The sequence below is a fragment of the Pristiophorus japonicus genome, chromosome 7 (assembly GCF_044704955.1).
Source record: "Pristiophorus japonicus isolate sPriJap1 chromosome 7, sPriJap1.hap1, whole genome shotgun sequence".
Classification (NCBI taxonomy): Eukaryota; Metazoa; Chordata; class Chondrichthyes; family Pristiophoridae; genus Pristiophorus; species Pristiophorus japonicus.
In genome coordinates, this window is record NC_091983.1 from 226,668,271 (window position 1) to 226,687,588 (window position 19,318).

The window sequence follows — 19,318 nt, forward strand, 5'->3', positions numbered from 1 at the left end:
TGAGCAAAATTCAGCTCTTTGTAGATTGTTTTTGTTGCGGGCGGTGCAGTCAGTTTGCGGCGGGGTGGAAGTGCGTGGGGAGCGGGGCGGACGGCGGTATATGTCTGCGAGCTCCTGTTTTATTTCCCACCCCCAGGAACCTGCTGACTGACGGAGCTGAAATGAGCCTGGGATTAAAGTGTTTGTTTAAATCTGGTTTGACAGACAGTCGGTGGGTTCCCTGAACACCTGCTCACAGCCCTGAGTCTCCGTGAGGCTCGGGCACTGGGGACATTAGTTTGGGGAGAAGGCCCTTTATTGGGGACCTTTCATTAGAAGGAGGTCACCCATTGGGGATGGATGGTTTAAAATTGGAAGCTGGGTGTTTAATGAACGATGGCTGTGGTCTATAAGGACCGATCGACACAGGCCGGTCAATAATGTGGGATTACACCACAGCTGGTTGAAGATTTGCTGCAGATTCTCAATCTTTCCCCAGTCTGGTTTCTTTCTCTGAAACCTCCCTCTGGTCTTCTCATTGCTGAAATGTTTAGATACAAACACCAGGTGCAGAGTTCTGGGTTTCATTAACTTGAACAAACATTCATTTCTGCCGGCTCACGTTCTTTATAATTAAATTCCAAAGTGTAGAATCCCATCGAGCTCCCTGGCAAGATGTTGACTTAAAACCGCCGTTCCTTTATTAAATTAATTCTTGGGATGCTGACATGGCCGGCATTTATTGCCCATCCCCAGGTGTCCTGAGAAGGTGGGGGTGGGCCGCCTTCTTGATCCGCTGGGAGCGAGTTTGATACAAACTGAGTGTCTCGCTCGGCCACTTCAGAGGGTCATTAATAGTCAACCACGTTGGTGTGGGCCTGGAGTCACATATAGGCCCGGGCAGGTTACAGAGGCAGGTTTCCTTCCCTAAAGGACATTACTGAACCAGTTGGGCTTCACGGCAATCTCCCTGAGCTGTGGGCCGTGGGGAGATGGACCCTCTCCCTGACCCACTGTGGACCGTGGGGAGATGGAGCCTCTCCCTGACCCACTGTGGGCCGTGGGGAGATGGACTCTCTCCCTGACCCACTGTGGGCCGTGGGGAGAGGACTCTCTCCCTGACCAACTGTAGGCCGTGGGGAGATGGACTCTCTCCCTGACCCACTGTGGGCCGTGGGGAGAGGACTCTCTCCCTGACCCACTGTGGGCCGTGGGGAGAGGACCCTCTCCCTGACCCACTGTGGGCCGTGGGGAGATGGACCCTCTCCCTGACCCACTGTGGGCCGTGGGGAGAGGACCCTCTCCCTGACCCACTGTGGGCCGTGGGGAGATGGACTCTCTCCCTGACCCACTGTGGGCCGTGGGGAGAGGACCCTCTCCCTGACCCACTGTGGGCCGTGGGGAGAGGACTCTCTCCCTGAGTTGTGGGCCGTGGGGAGATGGAGCCTCTCCCTGACCCACTGTGGGCCGTGGGGAGAGGACCCTCTCCCTGACCCACTGTGGGCCGTGGGGAGATGGATCCTCTCCGTGACCCACTGCGGGCCATGGGGAGAGGACCCTCTCCCTGACTCACTGTGGGCCGTGGGGAGATGGATCCTCTCCCTGACCCATTGTGGGCCGTGGGGAGAGGACCCTCTCCCTGAGCTGTGGGCCGTGGGGAGATGGATCCTCTCCCTGACCCACTGTGGGCCGTGGGGAGAGGACCCTCTCCCTGACCCACTGTGGGCCGTGGGGAGATGGATAATACCAGAAATGAGAGGGTATACATATCAGGAAAGGATGAACAGGCTGGGTCACTTTTCTCTTGAAAAGAGAATGCTGAGGGATGATCTAATAGAGGTCTTTGAAATTTTGAAAGGGTTTGATAGAGTGGATACAGACAGAACCAAGAAATCCAATCAGAAGAAACGTCTGTACCCAAAGAGTGGTGAGAATGTGCAACTTGCTACCACAGGGAGTGGTTAAAACGAATAGTGTAGATGCATTAAGGGGGGGCTAGACAAGCGTATGAGGGAGACGGGAATAGAGGGTTGTGGATAGATTTAGATGAGGAAAGACTGGAGGAAGCTCGAGTGGAGCATAAACACCGGCATGGACTGGTTGGGCCGAATGGCCTGTTTCTGTGCCGTGTATCTTATGTAATCCTATATGTAATCCTATAAGTAATCCTATGTAATCTTTCAGCTCAGTACTGGCCCACTAAATGCTGCTAACTGAGCAACTCTGCTCGAACATTAACTCCAACAAAGGGCCTGATTACTGGGTGATGGGAAGTGACATCAATCTGTGGGATTGTACTTTATGGAGCCACTAACTTCTGTCCTCAATAATACACTAATTAACATCATTAACCAGGGGACTGAACCGTGCTGATCGCGAGTGGTTTAGTTGGTGATAACGACAGGCTCTTCGTCACACCACACAGTGTAAATGCGAGACAGCAACACTTAAACCCCCGAAATAAATGTCAAGGGATGAGTGGATTTGTAGAAAGAACAATGATTTATAAGATGCTCCGTTTATGCTCCAGTGTTGCAGGAGCAGTTTCTGTAATACATGATCCTTATATTGAAATATCTTCCCTTCCCGCGTTGATGCAGCCACACACAGCAGGAGCCTGTTGTGTCTCTCTCTCCCTGGGCTGTATGGTGATGTTTAATTCTTCTCTTCTTCCTAGGCAGTCCCCCGGAGTTGAGGATGACTTGCTTCCACATTAAAATGAGTTCTCAGGTGACTGATGAGACCAATGTGAGATCCACAGTCTCTGTCACAGGTGGGGTAGATGGTGGTTAGAGGGACGGGTGGGTGGGGTGCTTGGGTTGTCGTACGCACCTTCTGCTGTTTGTACTTGGCTTCCGCATCCTCCCAGCAAAGAGACTCGATGTGTTCGTCGCCTTCTCGGATGCTTCTCCTCCATTTTGAGCGGTCTGGATCCAAAGATCCAAGATGCGGCCACTCACAACAACATCGAGCAGACAATAGGGGTGCTCAAGCAGCGTTTCCGAAGCCTGGACCGCTCTGGAGGCAGCCTTCAATACTTCCCTCAACAGGTGTCGCTATTCATTGTGGTGTGCTGCATGTTGCACAACTTGGCCATCATGAGGGCCCAGACCTTACCAGCGGGAAGTGCAGCCCCAACTCAGGAGGAGGAGAAAGAGGAACAGGAGCCAGGCGAGGCCCCGACTGGCCAGCCAGAGGAGGAGGTGCAGCAGCCACGGAGGAGACACCGTGGCACTGCTCCCGATACAAGGGCCACATGTCAGTGGCTCATCATACATCGGTTCTCCAACAACACAACACAACCTCTGACCAGCAACTAATAAACATTTAACAACGGCCCCTTGAAACACCATAACACACAATTAACCTCAACAATATCTGTACACAGGCCCCTGCCATTTGTCATTCCTCAACAGTACCCATGTGCCGTATTAGGCACATACACTTACAACAATAGCAGGCCTCAAAAACTGCAACCAGATCATGACAAACATATTTACAGGATGAGGCCATCTCTCCATTGTGGCCAAAGTTTTTATTGAGACTAGCTCTGGCATTTGCTACCCCTTACCTTAACCCCCTCCCACATCTCCTGCTCCTCCTCAATGTTGCCTCAGTGCCTGCAGCAAGGCTGCTTGAGGGCTGCTGTGTGTTTAACACAGACACTACAGATGGCCTAGTAGGATACATTGGACCAGCTCTGGGCCTAGAAGGCCCGGCTGCAGACTGCACCACCTCAGCATCGGCGGCAGCAGTCTAGGTTGGCTGGTGTGTAGACCGCAGCAGGTGCAAAGGCAGAGTGGCAGTGGTGGGAGCCAGAATGCTGTCATCTTGAGCAAAGACAACAAGTTCCATTTCCCACGGCCCACTGCCACCTCCCCCAGGGCGGAGCCTCAACATCTGGAGCAATATGTGGGAGCGCAGATTACTGGCCTGCTTCGGCACCGTTACCTCCCCGTTGGACTGTGGGGAACAGAGAGGATGGCAGCAGTCAGTGTTTGCATGGCATCACTCTGTGACTGACTCAGGACAGCCTGAGTCTCAAACGCAGCGTTCTGAGAGTTGTTGCCACAATCATTGACAGTATCACATCACAAAGGCCTTGCGTGGCTTGGGTCTGTGATGCGATAGCTGCTGCCACGTCAACCATGGCACGCGCTCTCCCCTCTGCGACTCCACTGTCGCTGGTTGAGTCCATCTCCCTCTGTAAATGGGCAAGGATGGGTTCATTGAACTGCTGAGAGGCAGGGACAATGCTTGAGGCAGTCTCCCCCAACCTCAGTGCAAGTGTATCCATGCTCTGCGGGACCTTCTCCAATGCACCCATTGGCTCGCGGTGCATTTGCATGGACTCTCTGGACATAGCCTCCAAGTCCAGGTCCACGTCTGACTGTCTCTGAGCAGGACTGATAGGCCGTCTCACTGTCCGGGGAGATGGCCCCCGAACTTCCCCTCGCTCTGGGCGCTGCTGTATGCCACTGGAGTCAGGAGCCTCAGGCTCTTCAAAGCCCAGGAATGTTGGCTCTTCCACCAAGGTGGTGTCCCCACACGGAGCAACTGATGGAGGGTCCCACACAGGCACCACACTTTCCTCACCTTCCTCTTCATCTTCCCCGTCAGTTGAAGTGGACGGCGTTTGCTGTCAAGGTTCAAGGATCTCACAGAAATGCCAAAGGGCATTCACATACCGTCACGGTCCACAGGGGGCGCTGCTTCTCCGGCCACTACCGCACCAACTGGTGTGCCCATGGGGATGGACACTCGCTCCTCCACGTCACTGAGGGCTTGTATGTCAGGCTCCCCTCCACCGGTGCACTGCTGCTCTCTCCTGTTGTGAGCTAGTTTCACCTGCAGTAAGAAGCACAAGAAGGTGTGAGTGAGTGTGCAGCTCATCGTGTGCCACATGTGCCTTCCATAGTTGAATAGTTGCTGCTGTGTGGATGTGTGTAAACGTGCATTTGAATCTGCGTGGCTGCTCACAGTGCATGTGTGAACGGTGGGATGAGGTAAGAAGGGCCTCAGATTAGGGATGAGGCTGAAGTCTTGTGAAAGGGTAGTGTGAGGAGGGGTGAGGCTGAGTAGGGAACAAGAAGGTGAGCCAGGTTTGGATGGGCCGGGCATGGCTGGTGACCTGAGCCTGAACCTTTATGGTGCCTTCACCAACAAAGACCACGGCCTGGGACACACAGTGATGGAGCAGTCGGAGGTCAGTTGTAGCGCTGGGGCATGGTGCTGTTAATTATGTCCCGAGGACACGGCAATTCAGGAGCACGTCACATCTGCACCGTTCCATTATTCATTCATACTTTACACAGCTTTAGGATTCTGGTACTAATGTTCACTCCATTCCTTCTGCATCGAGTATTAAAAATAACCAATCCAATATGCGGCTTTAGTCACTGCCTTTAGTCGATGCTGTGACAATTGTAGATTCATTAATCTCTATGATCTCTGTATATTGCCGCGCTCTCCATCTTTATCACACACATTAGTTTTATTGATTGCTGCAACAGCCACTTGCTGGGGATGAGGATGTTACAGGTGAGCTGTCTGATCATTTGGAAAAGGATGTCGGGCTGATTCTGTGTTGCCGATGTCAGGCAGAGTCCCAGTGTGTCCGATCCACAGGATGCACTGCAGCAACTCGCCAAGGCTTCTTAAGCAGCACCTCCCAAACCCGCCACCTCTACCACCGAGAAGGACGAGGGCAGCAGGTGCCTGGGAACACCATCACCTCCAAGTTCCCCTCGAGTCACACAGTGTCCCGACTTAAAATCACAGCATCATAGAATGATGCAGCACAGAAGGAGTCCATTCGGCCCATCATGCCTGTGCTGGCTCTTTGAAAGTGTTACCCAATTCACCCCACTCCCTGCTCTTTCACCACAGCCCTGTAAATCTTTCCCCTTCAAGTATTTCTCCAATTCCCGATTGAATCTGCTGCCATCGCCCTTTCAGGCAGCGCATTCCAGATCACAACATGTGGAGCTGCCGCTGTGTCCATCGCTGCTTCACCGCGGAAGGTCAATGACCTGAAGTGACCCCGAGGGAGCCCTGCCACCTCCAACTGCTCCCTCACAAACCAGCCTGAGGTAAAGCATCATTAGGCCCACAGGCTGGGTGAGGGTCCGACACACAGAGCCCAGGGGTATGGCCTGAGCACAAATAAGGGATTGTTTTAACAATAGACGATAAAAAGACAAGTTCCCATTAATCATTCTGCCCACAAAACTCTCGCCCTTTCTCTCTCTCTCTAACCCAAACAGACAGCTGCAGTGAGACTCATTTTCCCATCTCTGAAGGTCGGAGGTCGGAGATTCTTTCACTGAACATGAACTTTGGAAAATCTAAACAAAGAAAACTTCCAAAATGTCGTCATGTCAGAAATCTATCCAAATGTCAGATCCCTGGTCTCTTTACAGTCCATTTTATTTTGCTCAAAACGATTCCCAAGGATGATTGGGGAACTGAGAGGATCTAACTATGGGGAAAGGCTGAATAGGCTGGGGCTCGTTCCTGGTCCCAGGGATGGAGGACTTCAGTTACAGGGAGAGACTGGAGAAGCTGGGATTGTTTTCCTTACAGCAGAGAAGGTTAAGGGGAGATTTAATACAGGTGTTCATGGTCATGAGGGGTTTAGACAGAGTAGATAGAGAGAAACTGTTCCCATTGACGGAAGGCTCGAGAACCAGAGGACACATATTTAAGGTGATTGACAAAGAACCAAAGGCGACTTGAGGAAAATTGTTTTTGCGCAGTGAGTGGTTAGGATCTGGAATGCACTGCCTGAAAGGGTGGTGGAGGCAGAGCCCAGCGGGAGAATTGTGTCCAAATTCTGGGCACCACACTTTAGGAAGGATGATAGGGCCTTGGAGAGGGTGCAGACGAGATTTACTGGAATGGTCCCAGGGATGAGGGACTTCAGTTATGTGGAGATTCTGGAGAAGCTGGGATTTTCTCCTCAGAGCAGAGAAGGTTAAGGGGAGATTTAATACAGGTGTTCAAAATCATGAAGGGATTTTGATTGAGTAAATAAGGAGACACTGTTTCCAGTGGCAGGAGGGTCGGTAACCAGAGGACACAGATTGAAGGTGATTGGTGAAAGTACCAGAGGGGAGATGAGGAGACCCCACTTTCTACCTTCTGACACTCTGAATAGCTGCCCTTTACCCCTACTCTCTGCTTTATGTCCTGAAGCCAGCGAGCTATCCATTCTGCTACTGGCTCCCTGACCTTATTCATTAGTCTATTATGTGGTCCCTTATCGAAGTTCTTTTGGAAATCTGGATAAATTATATCTACTACATTACCCTTGTCTGCTCTCTCTGTTACCTCTTCAGAGAATGCAATGAGGTTGGTCAAGCAAGACTTTCCCTTTTGAACTCCATGCTGACTATTCATTATTATACTTTTGCTCTCTAAATGTTATTCTATATTCTCCTTTAGTAAGGATTCCATTATTTCTCCAACCACCGATATTAAGTTGACGGGTTTACAGTTCCCTGAACATGTTCTATCTCCCTTCTTAAATATAAGTATTATGTTAGCTATCTTCCAGTCCTCGGGTATGACACCTTTTTCAAACTAATTAATAAATATGTGCCCCTGCTATTTCTTCCCCAGATTCATTTAAAAAGCACAGAAGTGTTCCGTCCAGACCTGGGGTTTTATTTAACCCGTGCTGTACCTGTCCTGGGAGTGTTTGATGGGACAGTGTAGAGGGAGCTTTACTCTGTATCTAACCCATGCTGTACCTGCCCTGGGAGTGTTTGATGGGACAGTGCAGAGCTTTACTCTGTCTCTAACCCGTGTTGTACCTGCCCTGGGAGTGTTTGATGGGACAGCGTAGAGGGAGCTTTACTCTGTATCTAACCCGTGCTGTATCTGCCCTGGGAGTGTTTGATGGGACAGTGTAGAGGGAGCTTTACTCTGTATCTAACCCGTGCTGTACCTGCCCTGGGAGTGTTTGATGGGACAGTGTAGAGGGAGCTTCACTCTGTATCTAACCCGTGTTGTTCCGTCTCTGTTTCCAGGAGAACCCGTACATGTGCAACAACGAGTGTGATGCTCACACGCCCGAGCTCGCACACCCGCTTGAGCTGATGCTGGATGATGAGGGGCGGATTCCCAACACCTTTTGGCAAAGTGTCTCCTGGAGGAGTTTCCCCGAGCCCCTCCTGATCAACATCACTCTGTCCTGGGGCAAGACCATCGAGCTGACCGAGGACATAGTCATCACCTTCGAGTCAGGCCGGCCGGAGCAGATGGTCCTGGAGAAGTCTCTGGACCACGGCCGGACGTGGCAACCCTACCAGTTCTACGCGGCCGACTGCCTCACCTCCTTCGGGATGGAGCCGAGAAGTGCCCGGGATCTGAGCCCGGCCTCGGTGCTGGATATCATCTGCACGGAGGAGTACTCCAGGGGCTACGTGTGGAAGGTGGACAAGATGGTCCGCTTCGAGATCCAGGAGCGTTTTGCCCTGTTCGGGGGGCCCCGTCTCCAGGACATGGCCTCGCTGTACGGCCAGCTGGACACCACCAAGGACCTGAGGGACTTCTTCACCCTGACCGACCTGCGGGTCAGGCTGCTCCGGCCGGCCACTGGGGCCACCAGTGTTGACCAGCACAACCTCTCCAAATACTTTTACGCCATCTCCAACCTGGACATTCATGGCCGGTGAGAGCTCCTCGCTCCTTCTGGCCAGAGTCGCAGATCCCACACTTCACACCCGGGGGGTGCCCTGTCAGGCCAACATCTGGGGCACTCACAGGAACAACATCTGGGGGCACTCACAGGACCAACATCGGGGGGGGGGGCGCTCAGGGTCAACATCTGGGGGCACTCACAGGGTCAACATCTGGGGTTAACTCACAGGGACACCATCTGGGGTTAACTCACAGGGAAAGATCTGGGGAGCACTCACAGGGCCAACATCTGGGGCACTCATAGGGTCACCATCTGGGGTAACTCACGTGGCCAACATCTGAGAGGGCACTCACAGGGTCAATATCTGGGGGAGCTCAGGGTCAACATCTGGGGGCACTCAGTTTCAACATTTCAGGGCACTCTATCAGGACCAGCATCTGGGAGCACTCACAAGGCCAACATCTGGGGGCACTATCAAGGAGAACATCTGGGGCACTCTATCAAGGCAACATCTGGGGAACTCTATCAGGGCCAACATCTGGGGGATACTCTCAGTCTATGAACTTGGTGATACTCCATCAGAGCAAATAGCTGGTGTTCTCTATCAGAGCTAACATCTGGGATACTTTATCAGGGATAACATCTGGCATGGCACTCTAGCAGTTATCATCTGGAGGGCACTATATCGGAGTTAACATCTGGCACACAATCTCAATGAACATCTGAAGGGCAGTCTATCAGGGCCAACATCTAATTACGAGGAGAGATTACACAAACTAGGGTTGTGTTCCTAGAATTTAGAAGGTGAATTGAATGAAGTTTTCAAGTTATGAAGGGAAACTGAAAGGGTAGATAGAGAGAAACTATTCCCCTGGTTCGGGATTCTAGGAGTAGGGAGAAAATCTAAAAATTAGAGCCAGACCTTTCAGGAGTCAAATTAGGAAACACTTCTACACACAAAGGGTGGTAGAAGTTTGGAACTCTCTTCCACAAATAGCAGTTGATGCAAGATCAATTGTTAATTTTAAATCTGAGATTAATAGATTTTATCAGCCAATGGTATTCAGGGATATGGGGCAAAGGCAGGTGAATGGAGTTAGGTCACAGATCAGCTATCATCCCATTGAATGGCGGAGCAGGCTCGAGGGGCTGAATGGCCTCCTCCTGTTCCGATGTGAACGCTGGGTAACTGGGGAGATTTGTCAGCGATAGATGGGGATCCCTCCCCCGGCCCACTGGGCACCGTCAGCTGCCCCTGTGTCGGGTGTTTGAGCTTCCCTGAATGGCCCTGCGACAGTGGGCACAGACCAGCACTGTGCAAGCTCTCCCTGCCGCTGGTGATGGGCCCGTTAGCGAGCTTTCACAGTCCTGCTGGCTGGCTGGCGATGAGTCAGCGAGTTCCTGCTCAGTGTTCAGCCAATCGAGTAGCACGGAGCGAGCAGAGTCTGTCCCTTTACTCTCAGCACTGCCGAGCTCCAGTCTGATCAGGATTCAGAGAGTGAGAGGATCACACAACACAGGGGGAGGCCATTCAGACCATCGGGCCTGTGCCGGTCTTTGAAAGAGATATCCAATTAGTCCCACTCCCCGCTCTTTCCCCATAGCCCTGCAAATCTTTCCCTTGAAGTATTTTATCCAATTCCCTTCTGAAAGTTACAATTGAATCTGCTCCCACCGCCCTTTCAGGCAGCGCATTCCAGATCACAACTCGCTGCATAAATAAACTCTCCTCATCTCCCCTCTGGATCTTTTACCAATTACCTTCAACCTGTGACCTCTGTTCCCCGACCCTCCTGCCACTGGAAACAGTTGCTCCCATTTACTCGATCCAAGCCCTTCCTGATTTGAGGAATGATTGTGACTGAAGGCTTCCTTCGTGTTGGATCTATATTCAGTCTGGGTCAGTGAGTTCCCATTCTCCCATCACACAATCTCCAGGGCTTGGAGCCATTCCCTCATTATTCCACACTCAGCTTCTGGGAGGCTCGCTCCAACTTTTAGCCGAGGACAATCTTCAGATACTAATTAGAGAACAGGAGCAGTAAAATGTTTACGCTGCCGTTAATGTGACTCCAAGGAACTGCCTGGGTATCTGCTTAGTTCAGCAAACAGTGCCCAGAACTGACAATTTGCTGAATGTGCAACGTACAATCTGCGGATTATGAAGCTTCACCCTCGCAGTGAGTTAAACAGCTCCTTGGCCTCTCCTCCTCCCTATCTGTGTAACCTCCTCTCACCCTACAGCCCTCCGAGATCTCTGCTCTCCTCCACCACAGGCCTCTTGCCCATCCCCCACTCCCTTCGCTCCACCATTGGTGGCCGTGCCTTCATCTGCCTGGGCCCTGAGCTCTGGAATTCCCTCCCTAAACATCTCCCTCTCTACCTCTCTCTCTCTTAAGACGCTCCTTAAAACTGACCTCTTCGACTAAGCTTTTGGTCACCTGTCCTAATATCACCTTAAGTGGCTCGGTGTCAGTTTATCTGATTTACGCTCCTGTGAAGCACCTTGGGACGAAATGCATTATATAAATGCAAGTTGTTGTTGCAGGTGTTATTGTTGTTGAAAAGCAATAACTTGTGCGAGGCGCTCTATAAATGCAAGCTCTTCCTTTGAGGGGCCTGGAAGGCCGGAGCTGATCAGAAACTCTCTCCTAACGTGTTGTTATTGCTGCCCAGAATCTGATCGTCAATCAGCGGAAACACACCCAGAAACTGACCCGCCGCCTGGGTTGAAAGGCAGTAAGTGGGAGAAAAATGTTGCTGTTTGCAGAGCGAAGCTGGGAAAGGGAGAGCGGACTCGCGGAGCGGCCAGTCCCCAGTCTAACCCGGCTGCTCAGCTTATTTGAAACCAGCTTGCTGTTGTTTTTTGCCAGGTGTAAGTGCAATCTTCACGCCAACAACTGTATCTGGGAGAAGGGGAAGCTGAGTTGCGAGTGCGAGCACAACACGACGGGGCCGGACTGCGAGAGATGCAAGAAAGGCTTTCAAGGCCGAGCGTGGAGAGCGGGCTCGTACCTCCCAATCCCCAAAGGGACGGCCAATGTCTGTGAGTAATCAGAGCTGCTCCGGCCCGGCCCAGTGCCGGCACCAGATTCCCTTCACATTTCATTCTCAGCCCAACTCTCGGCAATGTACCGACTCCAAAATACAACCCACCCATCTTTGTCATTGTGTTCATGTGGGAACAGAGACTCACAGCGGGAGATTGGACAGAGCCAGGGACAGAGATAGGGTCCGTGCCCACAGCTCCACACTGAGGGAAAGGGTGGGGGGGGGGGGGGGCGGAGAGAGAAAGAGACAGAGATGGAGAAAGAGAGAAAGAGAGAAGCAAAGAATGAAAGAGAGAACAAACAAAAAGAAAGAGAAAGTGGGAAACAGAGAAATAGAGAAAGTGATAAAGAGGGAGAGAGAGAAGCAGAGAAATTAAGTTAGAATGAGAGACAGAAAGTAAGAGAGACAAAAGGAAAGTGAGAGAAAGAATTAGAGATATAGCGAAGAAAAAAAAGAATGAAAGGAAAATTATCCAATTAGTCCCACTCCCCGCTCTTTCCCCATGGACCTGCAAATGTTGCCTTTTCAAGTATTTATCCAACTCCCTTTTGAAAGTTATGATTGAATCTGCTCCCATCGCCCTTTCAGGCAGCGCATTCCAGATCACAACAACTTGCTGCGTAAAAATAATCCTCATCTCCCTCTGGGTCTTTGGCCAATCACCTTCAATCTGTGTCCTTGGGTTACCCACCCTCCTGCCCTTGCAAACAGTTTCTCCTTATTCACTCCATCAAAACCCTTCCTCATTTTGAAGCCCTCTATCAATGTAATGTCGGGGTCAGTGAGCGAGGGGGATCGCTGGCATTATGTAGAGGGTGAGGTTGTAATAGCCGCAGGTGTTGAATTTGCTGAAACCTTACTCCGGACACCCACAGATACAGAGCCAGCAGTGAGGTGCAGACTAATGTGAGAATGGAATGTTCACAGCTGGGGAACAGCTGGGGAGGGTGAGAGGAGAATAAGCCTCTATGTAATCAATATCTGAAGCAGATCAGGAAGTGAAGGTTGTGAGGGACATCTGTGGCCATTGCTGTGTGTGGAATGTCCCGAGATCAATATCCGGATAGTGAGCTGACTGGGCAGTGGGGGAGGGGTGTGTGTGACCACTGATGCCCTTACGTATTAACTCTGCGTACTTACACACTAATCGCACGTAGTGGGAGCGTCCCCACATACTACTCTCACACTCACCTTACGGGAGCACTTTAGCAACTCTACCTGGTCTCACACAGGGCTGGTGTGATCGCTCAGAGGATGCAGCATGCCAATCCCCCATCAGTTCCTTGTTCTGAGTTTGAGTGACGTCGATCTGATGAACACTCCGTGTAATGGGTTGTGTTAATGTGTTTATCGATAAAGATTGTTAATCAGATGTCTCTCTAACTCTGTTTGTTTCTCTTTCCCTCTCCAGGCTTCCCTGACCCCGTGGCGAATGGCCGTGAGTTGGACCTATACTCTCTGACCTGTGACCTGTGACCTGCTGACCCAGAGCCCATTTCTGCATCGGGAATAATCCGCTTCCCTCAAACCTCCCTCATCTCTCAGTGAGCGAGGAACAGGTGTAGGTGTGAGCGGGGGCCGAGTGTGAGCAGGGGTAGAGTGTGAGCGGGTGAAGGTGTGAACAGGTGAAGGTGTGAGGCAGTGTAGGTGTGAGCAGGGCTGGGATCAGGAGTCTGCTTGTCCGTGTATCTATGGAGTAAAGTATAATCTTCTCGAGTGGTGCAGCAGATATGAAGCAGGGAAGATGTAATATATATGACCCACATCTTAGCTGAGACGAAAATGCTTCTTAACACTGTCTCAGTGAGAATGTTCAGTGGGAAGTGGAGGGAAGATTTGTAGAAAGCCACGTGGTGGCTGAGGCCGAGATCAATGGTGACCTGTTGTAATCCCGTAATCCCAGATGCAGGAATAGGAACTGGGTGAGTGTCTCGGCCTCAATCTGTTCCCCTTTGTTCCTGTCAACTTGTTCCCATTTATTTAACCCTTCGCATGCTGTCAATGTCATTCCAAACCATCCGCCATATCGCAACCCTGAACCAACACCCAGACTGACCGGGAGCAGAGTGACCATAACTCCCCATACTGACTGGGAGTGAACATAACCCCCCACACAGACTGGGAGTGACCATAACTCCCCACACTGATCGGGAGTGACCATAACTCCCCACATTGACCGGGAGTGACCATAACTCCCCACACTGACCAGGAGTGACCATAACTCCCCACACTGACCGGGAGTGACCATAACTCCCCACACTGATCGGGAGTGACCATAACTCTCAACACTGACCAGGAGTGACCATAACTCCCCACACTGATCGGGAGTGACCATAACTCTCCACACTGACCAGGAGTGACCATAACTCCCCATACTGATTGGGAGTGACCATAACTCACCACACTGACTGGGAGTGACCATAACTCCCCACACTGATCGGGAGTGACCATAACTCCGCACACTGACCGGGAGTGACCATAACTCCCCACACTGATCAGGAGTGACCATAACTCTCCACACTGACCAGGAGTGACCATAACTCCCCACACTAATTGGAATGACCATAACTCTCCAAACTGACCGAGAGTGACCATAACCCACCACACTGACCGGGTCTGGGGGTCTGAGGCACCTGGAGCTTCGATGAAATGTTACACTTTGACCCCAAACCTGCCCCTTTCCTGCCCAGGTACAGCTAGAACCGACACTCAAAACCTTCATCACCGACACAAACTCAACTAAAGACAAACTAGTTCTAATGTCTGGCGATGAATCTCCATTTTGTGCTGAATTACTGAGTGAGATGTTGCTGTATTCAGTCACACTGAATCATAACAGGGAGACTCTGTCACATCCAGCATTACACAGTTTGCCTTTCAAACCCTCAACCCACTCGAATGTACCGAAATCCCACAATAACAGCCTGTCACGGCCTCACCCCATTTAATCATCGCTCCGCGGACCAGATTCCACTAATTATCCATCGATCCGCTTCGAGCGACAGCCCGGGCAGTGAGTAGCCCCGGGGAAGTGATTGATTGAGCCGACATTGGCTCCCAGTCCAACATCGCCTCCAATTTATAATTCTCATCCTCGCATTCAAATCCCTCCATGGCCCCACCACTCTCTATCTCAGTAAGTCCTCCCACCCGACTCTCCTCCCGATCTCAGTAAACCTCCTTCCAATCTCCATCAACCTCCTCCCACCCTACACTCTCCCTATCTTAGTAAACCCTCCTACCTACACTCTCCCGATCTCAGTAAACTCTCCCACCCTACACCCTCCCTATCTCAGTAAACCCTCCTACCTACGCCCTCCCTATCTCAGTAAATCCTCCCAACTTACACCCCTCCCTATCTCAATAAACCCTCCCACCCTACACCCCTCCCTATCTCCATCAACCTCCTCCAACCCTACACCCCTCCCTATCGCTGTAACCTCCTCCAGCTCTACACCCCTCCCTATCTCTATATCCCCCTCCCACCCTACAACCCTCCCTATCTCTGTAACCTCCTCCATCCCTAACGCCTTCCCAAGCCTCCAGCTGCCTGGGTCCGAAGCTTTGGAATTCCCTCCCTAAACCTCTCCACACCACCTCTCTCTTCTCCTTTAAGAATCTCCTTAAAACCTTCCACTTTGACCGAGCTTTTGGTCACCTGTCCTAATATCTCCTCCCGAGTCTCGGTGTGAGTTTCTGTCTAATTGGCGGTGTAGCGGAGATGGAAATGTCTGTTTGCTTGTCTCTCGGATACTCCTGCAATCCCGGACAGTCTCCACTCGATGTGTGTGCGCACAGTACAGATGTTCTGTTCAGAACGCGCGTTGTTCTCCAGCTGGGATTAATAATTGCTGATTTCTCCTGACACATGCAGCTGACCCAAAGCTCGGTCGCAAATGGCCAAGAATCTCATCACTAGAGGTCACGATCCCAGAGCAAGGTAGGAGCTCTCAAACACCGCGACTGGCTCAGAGCACAGGAGAAAGCAAGGATTTGCATTTATATAGTGTTCCTTCAGGACTGCCCCACCGGCAGGGCAGCAATCCCTCAGTACTGCCCCTCAAACAGTGCAGTGTTTCCTCAGTACTTTCCCTCCGACAGTGCAGCACTCCCTTAGTACTGTCCCTCTGGCAGTGCAGCAGTCTTTCAGTACTACCACTCCAGCAGTGCAGCAATCCCTCAGTAATGCCCCTCACACAGTGCAGCACTCCCTCAGTACTGCCCCTCTGTCAGTGAAGCACTCCCTCAGTACTCCACCTCACACAGTGCAGCACTCCCCCTCACACAGTGCAGCACTCCCTCAGTACTCCCCGTCTTACAGTGCAGCACTCCCTCAGTACTCCCCCTCACACAGTGCAGCACTCCCTCAGTACTCCCCCTCACACAATGCAGCACTCCCTTAGTACTCCCCCTCACACAGTGCAGCACTCCCTCAGTACTCCCCCTCACACAGTGCAGCACTCCCTCAGTACTGCCCGCTGAAACTGCAGCGCTCCCTCAGTACTGCACTGGGAGCGTCAGTCTGGATTATGGGCTCAAGTCTCTGGAATGGGACTTGAACCGATGACCTTCTGACTCCGAGGCGAACGTGCTGCCCACTGAGCCACAGTTGAAAGGCCCCTAACTTGGCAGTGCTGTGTAAAACCCGGCACAGAATCTATAAACCTGGGATTGGGACCATCCATTGCCATCTGCCTGATTCAATGCAAACCGTAACTAGCCAGGAGTCTGATGTTTTCCCCTCACTGCTAAAAGCCTCAGTGTTCCCTCCCTCCCTCCCATTCCTGCCATTTCCTCCCCACCTCTCATTCCTGCAGCATGTGACCCTCTCACAGTCTGCAAACTGCCTGTGTCCCGTCTACACTCTCTGTCTTTTCCCTGCAAGCCTGCGAATGCTTCGGCCATTCGAACCGGTGCAGTTACCTCGAGCTGCTCACCACCGCCATTTGCGTGAGCTGTAAGCACAACACTAGAGGCCGACACTGCCAGTTATGTCGGCTGGGCTACCACCGAAACCCTTCAGCACAGCTGGACCACCACAACGTTTGCCGAGGTCAGTTCCTGTTACAATCTCTGCTCTCACCTTCTTTCACCCTTCTGCTTTCAGCCCAAAACAAGATAAAGAAACAAAGAAAATACCTTCAATAGGGCTGAGCAAAGCACGTCGGAAATCAGCCCCTCTTTCCCCAGTGACCAGCCTCAATCCAACCTTTCCCCAGTGACTAGGCCCCGACCCAACCTTCCCCCAGTGACTAGACCCCGACCCAACCTTTCCCCAGTGACTCGACCCCGACCCAACCTTTCCCCAGTGACTAGACCCCAACCCAACCTTTCCCCAGTGACGAGACCCCGACCCAACCTTTCCCCAGTGACGAGACCCCGACCCAACCTTTCCCCAGTGACTAGACCCCGACCCAACCTTTCCCCAGTGACTAGGCCCCGACCCAACCTTTCCCCAGTGACTAGACCCCGACCCAACCTTTCCCCAGTGACTAGACCCCGACCCAACCTTTCCCCAGTGACTAGACCCCGACCCAACCTTTCCCCAGTGACTAGACCCCGACCCAACCTTTCCCCAGTGACTAGACACCGACCCAACCTTTCCCCAGTGACTAGACCCCGACCCAACCTTTCCCCAGTGACTGGACCCCGACCCAACCTTTCCCCAGCGACTAGGCACCGACTCAAACTTTCCCTAGCGATGAGGCCTGGCCCAGGCTTTCCCTCGCGATGAGGCCTGGCCCAGGCTGTGTTGAGGTAAATTAAAAGCTCTGTGCTTTGACGATATCATCATTGCCTCCCTGTCTGCATTGTTTTTCAGGAATTTGTATGTTGTTTGTAATATGTCCTTACTGTACAGTATAAATGCACACGAGGCCCATACTTGAGAGAAGGTCACTCTGTGACCAGTTACCTTTATTACCAAGACCTCAAGAGACAGACGGTGGGTGGAGCTTCCCCTTTTCTACCAGAAAGTCCAGGTTAGGAGTGTCTCCCACAAGTTCGCGCCCTGTGGTCAGTGTTCTCAAGGTGTACAACTTAGGTCAGCTTATTCATGGGTCACAATGACAGTTGAATACATGACATCACCTCCCCCCCAAAGTCTTATTGGGATCACAGGTTAAGTCTCTCTGGTGGTTTACACTCCCTTGTAGAGCGCCTGAGTTGGGGCTCCGGTTGGGGCTCCGGTTGGGGCTGGCCTGAGTGTTTGCTGTTTGCGGTGCCTCAGGACTGTCCGGACTGCCCACAGTGACTGGGCTCTCCTCCACTTAGTTCCGGTGTTCGGTCACCTGTGGTGGAATAAACTCTACGCCGTGTTCTTCCTCTGCTTCTTCTATGAGGTTGCTGAACCTCCTTTTAGTTTGATCCACGTGTTTGCGGCAGATTTGTCCATTGGTAAGTTTAACTACCAAAACCCGATTCCCCTCTTTGGCAATCACAGTGCCTGCAAGCCATTTGGGCCCTGCAGCGTAATTAAGGACAGAAACAGGGTCATTGATATCAATACATCGTGCCCTCGCATTCCTGTCATGGTAGTCACATTGCGACTGACGCCTGCTCTCAACAATTTCTTTCATTGTAGGGTGTATAAGGATAACCTGGTTTTGAGCATCCTTTTCAATAGCAGCTCTGCGGGTGGAACCTCTGTGAGCGAGTATGGTCAGGATCTATTGGCCAACAGGAGACGTGATAAGCAGCTTTGTAGGGAACCCCCTTGGATTCTGAGCATCCCCTGTTTGATTATCTGCACTGCTCGTTCCACCTGGCCGTTTGAGGCTGGCTGACATGGTTGATTCCATTGCCTGCCATGAAGTCCTGGAATTCAGTGCTTGTGAAGCACGGGCCATTGTCACTGACCAAGACATTTGGTAGATCATGGGCGGCAAATATTGCCCGTAGACTTTCTACCGTGGCAGAGGATGTGCTTCAATTTAAAATGGCACACTAATAATGGTTGTAGTAAGCGTCTACTACAACCAAAAGCATTTTTCCCATGAAAAGACCTGCGTAGTCCACATGGATGGGTGACCATAGCTTGGCGGGCCAGGACCAGGGCTATGGGGGGCTTCCCTGGCTGCGTTGCCCAGCTGAGCACACGTGTTGCATCTGCCAACACAAAGTTCCAGGTCTATCCCTGGCCACCAAACGTATGACCTGGCAATTGCCTTCATCATGACAATGCCCGGGTGCTCATTGTGAAGTTCTCTGATAAACACCTCTCTGCCCTTCTGGGGCATGACTACTCGGTTTCCCCACAGTAGGCAATCGGCCTGAATCGAGAGTTCATCCTTGCGCCTATGAAAAGGTTTAAACTCCTCAGGGCCTGCCCCGTACGTGGCTGCCCAGTCCCCATTCAGGACACATTTCTTAACTAAAGACAGTAGCGGGTCATTATTTGTCCAGACATTAATCTGACGGGCTATCACAGGTGAGCCTTTGCTTTCGAAAGCTTCAACAGCCATGACCATCTCAGAATCATGCTCAGCTGCCCCCTCAGTGGTGGCTAGTGGGAGCCTGCTGAGTTCATCGGCGCAGTTTTCAGTGCCCGGTCTGTGTCGAATTGTGTAGTCATGGGCGGCTAACGTGAGTGCCCACCTCTGTATGCGGGCCAATGCATTCGCATTTATGGCCTTTTTGTCG

At 51.8% G+C, this 19,318-nt stretch overlaps 1 pseudogene; it reads left to right on the plus strand.

Annotated features, from left to right (window-relative positions):
* Positions 1–19,318, plus strand: part of LOC139266946 (netrin-G1-like) — a 30,563-nt pseudogene that overhangs the window by 6,201 nt on the left and 5,044 nt on the right.